Here is a 7,319-nt window from a genome sequence, read left to right as displayed (position 1 = left end):
CTACTGATTCAATCTCATTACTCATTATTGGTCTATTCAGGTTTTCTACTTCCTGATTCAGTCATGGTAGGCTGTGTTCTCCAGGTCTCTGATGCTGTGTTTTATATCAGTTGCAATGTCCTTTTCACTTCTGATTTGGGTCTTCTCTCTGATTAGTCTAGTTAGTTTAGCAATTTTACCTTTTTAATAGACTGACTTGTTAATAATTTTATGTTTTATAGTCTTCATTTAATTGTTTTCTTCTGTTAGTTTTAGTCTTCATTTGATTCAGCTTTTTCTCTTCTGCTATGGGGGTGACGGGGTTGGCTTATTCTTGCTTTTCTACTTCAGGCTGCATTGTTACACTTAAGATCTCCAGCTGAAGCAGGAGAATCACTTGCACTTGGGAGGCAGAGGCTGCAGTGAGCCGAGATCGTGCCACTACACTCCAGCCTAGGCAACAGAGTGAGACTACATCTCCCCCTCCAGCTCCATCCATGTTCCTGCAAGGGACACAGTCTTTCTTTTATGGCTACATACTATTCTATGGTATAAATGTACCACGTTTTATTTATCTAGTCTATGACTGATGGGCATTTAGGTTGATTGAATGTCTTTGCTATAGTGAATTTTACTGCAATGAACATACATGTGCATGTGTTGTTATGGTAGAACAATTTATATTCCTTTGGGTACACACCCAGTAATGGGATTTCAGGGTCGAGTGGTAGTTCTGTCTTTAGTTCTTTGAGGAACCACCACACCACTTTCCACAATGGTTGAACCAATTGACACTCCCACCAGCAGTGTATAAGCAGTCCCAAAAAATAAAAATTAAAAAAAAAATTTAAAAAAGCCATTTTGATGGTGTGAGATGGTAAGATGGTATCTTATTGTGGTTTTGATTTGCATTTCTCTAATGATCAGTGATATGGAGTTTTTCATATGCTTGTTGGCTTCATATATGTCTTTTGAGAAGTGTTCCTTTGCCCACTTATTAATGGGACTGTTTGCTTTTTGCTTGTGTGTTTCAGTTCCTTATAGTTTCTGGATATTAGGTCTTTGTCAGATGCATACTTTGCAAATATTTTCTCGCATTCTGTACGTTGCCTGTTTACTCTGTTGATAGTTTCTTTTGCCATGCAGAGGTTCTTTAGTTTAATTAGGACCCACTTGTCAATTTTTGCTTTGTTGTAATTGCTTTTGGCATTTGTCATGAAATCTTTGCCCATTCTTATGTCCAAAGTGGTATTTCCTAGGTTCTCACAGAGTTTTTATAGTTTTATGTTTCACATTTAGGTCTGTAATCCATCTTGAGTTGATTTTTATATATGGCATAAGGAAGGAGGTTCAGTTTCAATTTTCTTCATGTGGCCAGTTATCCCAGCACCATTTATTGAATAGGGAGTCCTTTCACCGTTGCTTGTTTTTGTCAGTTTTGTCAAAGATCTAATGGTTGTAGGTGTGTGGCCATATTTCTGGGCTCTATATTCCATTCCATTGATCTACATGTCCATTTTTGTACCAATATCATGCTGTTTTGGTTACTGTAGCCCTTTGGCATAGTTTGAAGTCAGATAGCATGATGCTTTCAGCCTTGTCCTTTTTGCTTAGGACTGCCTTGACCATTCAGGCTCCTTTTGGTTCCATATGAATTTTAGAATAGGTTTTTCTAGTTCTGTCAAGAATGTCATTGGTAGATTGATAATAGTATCAAATCTTTAAATTGCTTTGGGCAGTATGGCCATTTCAACAATATGGATTCTTACTGTCCCTGAGCATGAAATGTTCTTCCATTTGTGTCTTCTGATTTCTTTGAACAGTGTTTCGTGGTTCTCATTGTAGAGATCTTTCACTTCCCTGGCTAGCTCTATTCCTAGGTATTTCATTCTAGCTGTTTAGATATGTATGCCACAGGTCGATGCCACGACCCCATAATTTGAGTTAGGACCCCTATAGCCATTCCTTTCCATTCATGGACATACAGAACGAAGCCCTTGGTTTGATCTGGCAGTCCTAGCCCTGAGGACTGAAACCAGGCCTTATTGATTTTCTTAAAGGGTTTTTGGTCAGCCTCCCAAAGGAGGGGCTCCCTTTTTCCCCTCTTTGTGGCTTCATATAGGGGTTTTGCCATAAGTGAGAAGTTTGGAATCCAAATGCAGCAAAAACCTGCTGCTCTTAAAAAACTTATTTGACTCCGGGTGGTTGGGGTGAGAAGTGCCCACACAGCCCCACTTTCGTTCACTGTCAAGTTCACGTTTCCCATGACTTATTTCAAAATCTAGATATTTGACTCCCTCTGAACAGATCTGTGCCTTTTATTCTGCTTTCCACAAAAGGCGGAGGAGCTTCTTAGTGCCCTGTAGGCAGTCCACTCAAGTAGGGGCTGCAAGTAGATTGACTATGCACTGCAGCAGGATGCATTTGTCATTATTTGGGACAAAAGTTCTGAGATGTGATGCGAGCACTTCAAAGATTGGAGGGGAATTCTTGAACCCCTGTGGGAGCCTTGTCCAAGTGTGCTGTGTTTCATCCCAATGAAATGCAAAGATTAGCTGGCACCAATAAGCCAGCCTGAGACAAAAAAAAAGGTATTTTTTAGGTCTAAGCAAATAAGCCAGGTTGCACTAGCTGGTGTTTGTCCCATTAAGGTGTATGGGTTGGGCACTACTGGGTGGATTGTCTCCATAACCCAGTTTATAGCACACAAATTCTGCACTGGCTTGTATTTACCAGACGGCTTCTGAACTGGTAATAAAGGAATGTTCCAAGGTGACCTGCATTTAACTATAATTCCATGCTTGAAAAGCTGGTCTATGTGCTTTTGAACACCTCAGATGGCTTCTATGAAAATTGGGTATTGGTGAACTCGTACTGGGGAGGCTTCCAGTTTTAGCTATACTAGGACTAGTGCCCGATTTACAGCCAGCCCCAGTGGGTTGTCCTTTGCCCACACTCCAAGTATTTTAGTAATTAGCCCATATATTTCAAGAGGTTCTGGCAGTCTTGGCTTAGGTGGTACTTCTGCATAGAGTCTCCACTCCTTGGCCTTTGGGAGTGTGAGGGTTAACACCATAGCCTTTGGCTGACTGAAGTTTAAGGATGTGTTTCCTTGTGGCCTGAAGGAAATTTGTGCCTGTAGATTTGAGTAAGTCCGTTTCTAGCAAGGGGACTGAGCAGTGTGGGATGTACAGAAAACTTACGCTGACTTCCCATCCTCCAATAATGCACCTCCTGGACAGACAGAAAGGCCTCTTTTTCACAGATTCCAGTTGCCCCAATAATAGTTGTATAATTCTTGGATAGTGGCCCTACAGGTCGGGTCACTACCGAGTATTCAGCTCCTGTATCTACCATAAAGTCCAACCATCGGTCCCTGCCTCTATTAAGACCATAGGCTCCTGGGGACTGAAGAGATACAGCCTGGTCGGCCTCAGTCCTCACAGCCTGCAGCCTTTGCTAGGCTGATCAGGTGAGCGTCTGGTTTTAGAACATAAAGCTGGCAGCTGGTGGCTCTAGCCAAATCCCCTGGTCACAGCTATTTCCTTTATCTTTCTGTGGACATTCATCCTTCCAGTGTCCTTTTTGCATAGTGCACATTGATCCCTTTCCAGCCTAATCTGGCCTTCAAATCTTGGTCTAGCCCGACCTCTTTCACGACCATGACTGCGTCCCCTCATTATACCAGTCTCTCTTTCAACCAGGGCTGCCACCAATAGCTCGGGGCCTTTTTCTTATTCCTCTGCTCAGATTCCTTCTTTTCCTTTTGCTCATAGTTGACGTACAGCTTGGTAGCCACCTCTATAAGCTCAGTAGCATTTATGCCTGTGAACCCTTACCATTTTGAAAGCTTTTGCTTAATGTCACCTTGTGCCTGGTCAACAAATGAGATACTCACCATGTGCTGATTTTTAATAGCCTCCAGATCAAATAGAGTATAGAGCCAGTATGCCTCACAGAGCCTCTTGTAGAACTGACTTCGGCTTTCATTAGCCTTTTGTAGGGCCTCTGAAATCTTTCCTATTGTCATGGCCTTCGTCCCACCTGCTTTTATTCCATTTAAGAGTGCTTCTCGGTACCCTTGCAGGTGTTGGAGCTCCCCTGCCTCATTTGGGTCCCAGTTAGGATCTGTCTCTGGGAACAGCTCCTGGGCATAACGCTGGACATCATTTGTGCCACCTGGCACATTGTTCTCTAACCACCGGAGAGCTGCTTGTGTCACTCTCCAGTGCTCTACTGTATTAAGCAGTGTCAGAAGGAGCTGCTGGCAGTCTGGCCAGGTGGGGTTATGAGTCAGCAAAATGGACCTCATCAAGTCTGAGAGCCTGTGGTATCTCCATATGGGAGGAAGTATGTTGTTTCCAATTTAGGTGGTCTGTCATAGAGAAGGGCTGGTAGATGAAAATCCACTGCCCTCCCCCAACCTGGCCTTGTTCATTATAAGTTTGTGCTCAAGTCTCACAGACGGGCATTTGTAAGACTTAGGTGCTGCCAGATTGGAGGTGGTTTGCTACATCACCTTGTTTTCCCTCTTTAGCTTTCATGGGCAGGGATTCAGGCTCTCTCCTGTAGGGTGATGCTGGAGACTTGCTTTCTTCTGAGCCCGATTCCTCAAGGGCCATTAGCTCTGTACCCTGTCCTAGCCCTGACAAGGGCAGGTGTATTGGAACATAACGGGAGGAACCTCTTTCCTCTGAAGGTGCTTGTAGGACTGGCTTTTCCTGGCTCTCCTGTTACTTTTTCTTTTCTTCTGAGGTCCCTGGCATAATTGGCTTTTCTATCACCTTAAGCTCATCCTGGGCCACTAAGGCTTTACAATAGTTTGCTAAACAAGGCTATAGCCATTTGGGGCGAGTCTGGATCATATTTAATCAGGAGTCAATGTATGTAAATTGATCTGGATCCAAGGCTATCCTCGACTCCACTTACCACCCGAAATACATGGCCAACTGTTTCCCTATCTATTGTTCCTTCAGCTGGCCACTTGCATTAAAAGAAGGCCATATTAATGTTCTCAACCACAGGGGGGTCACTTTAACTCCATAATCTCCTCCAAAACCTTTCTTAAAATTCTTTAACATGCACTCCAATGGAGTAGGTTTTGACAATTTCCTCCCATTCCTCCCTTTATGATGCGTAATCACTCAGCCTTTTGTGTCGGACTGACCAGACCGATTCCTATTATGGGAGTTTCAGGCACCACTTAGCTAGGAGAGTACCTTATTGCTGTTATGACTGCTGCAGTCATAAGGCAGCTCCTATCAGCCATTTGCAGATCTGCCTAGGCCTGCTTAGTTACACACTTGCTCCGGAGCACAGTCAACACTAAAATCTGTGCCTCCCCACATCACACCCTGCAATGGTCCCTCCTGGAACTGTCTCTTTCACAGACTTTCACACATCTCCTCACTCCCAGTACCTGTTCCTTAATTGGGGTGGCGAGCCACTCTCATCACCTTCAGTTTTTGTTTCCTTTCCTAAGCCAACTTAGCAAGCCTCTCTCATGTCCTGTGTCAGTGGGGGTGTAAGCTTCATCCGAATTGGTGAGCCATCCTCTCCACCCTCAGCCCCTCTGGGTCAAACTAGTAGTTAAACCCTGGGAGGCAATCAGTCTCCCCTTGTGTTTATGGGAGGGGTCCCGTCTTGGGGCCCCAAACCTTACTGTGGTTCTGAAGAATGCACACTGCTCCTGGAACCATCCTGCAACCCCTTTTCTGGTTCTGTTGCACCATCAGGGAAGGGCTCCGGGACATGGAAGAGTTGATCTCCTCTCTGGGCTGAAGTTTTCCCGTTGTTGCCTAGGGTCTTGGGTCTGCCCCAGCCTGGGCTCCAATCCCACAGGCAAAGGAGACAAAATCTGCCATCTCCAATCCCGGATGAGCCCCCAGAAAATGTTAATCAGAACTAGAGAGACCAATAAGGTTACAGGAGGATTAAGGTGTACACTGGCTCAGTGGACTCGCATCCAGAAAGTCTGAGCCCTGAACAGAGAGGGACAGGCCCTTTTAAGCATCTTGAGGAGGGAAAAAGGTGAAGCAGGAAGTGGGCTTACAGAAGCCCAAACAAAAGCAGTTAATCATGTGACAGGTCTTACATCTTAGAAAACATGTTTGCAGCTCGTGTGTATCTGTCTTGTTACCTTATGCTATGCAGCAAGAAAAAAAGGAACTTACAGAACTTACAAAATATGCAGAGCAGAGACATGGTTAATGTTTCGCAGTGAAGCAGTTAATATTCTTTCTTAACTTCAACTTTGGGGGGTTGCGGGAGCAGGGGCAGTGTGGTTACCAGAAGCCTATTTCAGCTTAAACAGCAATTTTAGGTAATCAATTTTCTTTTCTTTCTCTATTTCAGTATGGAAGGAGGCAGAGAACTGTGACTGCCTGCAGGTCTTCTAGGGGACCCACTCGCTGAGTGGGGGCACAGGCTCTGGAATGGGCACTCTCATCAGCAAGATCTGAGAAGCGTACCCTGATTGCATTGTGAACATCTTCAGTGTTGTGCCTTCACCCAAAAGGACACCATGGTTGAACCCTATAGTATCACACTCTGTCCAGTTGAGAGAAAACTCTGAGACCATCTGCATTGATAATGAAGACCTCTATAACATCTGCTCCCGCACTCTGAAGCTGACTACAACAACCTACAGAGATATGATCCCCCTTGTCTCAGCCACCATGAACAGTGTCACCACTTGCCTCTGTTTCCCTGGCCAGCTCAATGCTGACCTCTGCAAGTTGGCAGTCAACATGGTCCCTTTCCCACATCTCCATACTTTATGCCTGGCTCTTCCCCTCTCACCAGCCATGGAAGCCAGTAGTATCGAGCTCTCTCAATGCCTGAATTCAGGCAGCAAGAACATGATGACTGCCTGTGAACCCCGCCATGGATGATACTTTCCCATGGCTGCTATCTTCAGTGGTCAGATGTCCACGAAGGAGGTCAATGAGAAAATGCTTAATCTGCAAAAAACAACAGCAGCTCCATTGTGGACTGAATCTCCAACAACGTGAAGAACACAGTACGTGACATCCCATCTCGTAGCCTGAAAACTTCTGCTGTTTCTATTGGGAAATACGTGGCCATCCAGGAGCTCTTCAAGCACATCTCAGATTAGAGAAAGGGGATCAGGTGGGGAGAAGAGACCATCCTTGGTCCCTAAGCCTCCAGAAATGTCCTAATCCCCACCTTTTCTTACCCCTGAAAAGGATTTAACATCCCTGACTATGTAGTGGTGTATACTGCCACATCAGCATTTGAGTCAATCCCCAGAGGAGAGGAGAACCCTCCTCCATCTTTTCTGCAACATCTCATATCTGCCTTCTGCTGTTGCTTCCCCC

General features: G+C 44.9%; 1 pseudogene; it reads left to right on the top strand.

The window, feature by feature from the left end:
* The first annotated feature begins 63 nt into the window (after positions 1-63).
* LOC105513793 lies at positions 64-7,096 on the top strand (annotated as a pseudogene).
* The last annotated feature ends 223 nt before the right edge of the window (positions 7,097-7,319 follow it).

Source organism: Colobus angolensis, unplaced genomic scaffold (assembly GCF_000951035.1).
Source record: "Colobus angolensis palliatus isolate OR3802 unplaced genomic scaffold, Cang.pa_1.0 Scaffold105, whole genome shotgun sequence".
Lineage (NCBI taxonomy): Eukaryota > Metazoa > Chordata > Mammalia > Primates > Cercopithecidae > Colobus > Colobus angolensis.
This window is presented reverse-complemented; position numbering and strand designations above follow the sequence as displayed.